The sequence below is a fragment of the Magnolia sinica genome, chromosome 14 (genome assembly GCF_029962835.1).
Source record: "Magnolia sinica isolate HGM2019 chromosome 14, MsV1, whole genome shotgun sequence".
In the NCBI taxonomy this organism is placed as follows: Eukaryota; Viridiplantae; Streptophyta; class Magnoliopsida; order Magnoliales; family Magnoliaceae; genus Magnolia; species Magnolia sinica.
The window spans coordinates 55,821,755-55,822,432 of NC_080586.1; the positions used below are offsets into that span (position 1 = coordinate 55,821,755).

General features: G+C 39.4%; 1 non-coding gene across 1 annotated transcript; it reads left to right on the forward strand.

Annotated features, from left to right (window-relative positions):
- The first annotated feature begins 255 nt into the window (after positions 1–255).
- Positions 256–359, forward strand: LOC131226386 (small nucleolar RNA R71). The gene has a single exon (XR_009161774.1). It is a non-coding gene; the product is annotated as a small nucleolar RNA R71 (small nucleolar RNA).
- Positions 360–678: the final 319 nt, after the last annotated feature.

Sequence of the window (678 nt, forward strand, 5' to 3'; positions counted from 1 at the left end):
TCGACCTTTCTCATAAAGTTAACGACCATTGCATTAACGTCATCTCCCTCCATTCACCTTGGACTGAGTTAATTTTGGGCTAATGAGCTTGGATGAAGTATCCCATGACTATGTATTTCAACAAGCATATCAAAATAGTCTCACACATCTTCAGGATCTTTAGTCATGAATTCCCCATTGTACATCATCTCTACAAATTGGCGTATGGGTGAAGGCAGTCCATCATAGAAAAAGCTTATGACCCACCCAATTTCGTAGCCATGATGCGGGCAAGCATTTAAAAGATCCTTGAATCTTTCCCAGCATTAAAAGGTTTCTTCATCTTTATATGAGAAGTTCATGATCACCCTTCTAAGGGTATCGGTTTTATGAGCTGGAAAAAACTTTTTAAGGAACTCCCAAGTCATCTTAGCCCATGTCTCAATCGACCTTCGTCTTTAGGAGTGAAGCCACGATTTGGCTTTCTCCTTCCAAGAGAAAGGGAACAATTTTAATCTTAAGGTGTGGTTCGACACATTATGGAAGTGTAAGGTCGCTACAATCTCATCAAACATTTTGAGATGTAGTTATGGACTCTCAGAATCTAGTCCATAAAACTTTGGGAGTAGTTGGATCACTCTTAGCTTAAAATTCACATTTTCTACATTATGTGGAAAGGTCATGCAAGAAGGTGAGCTC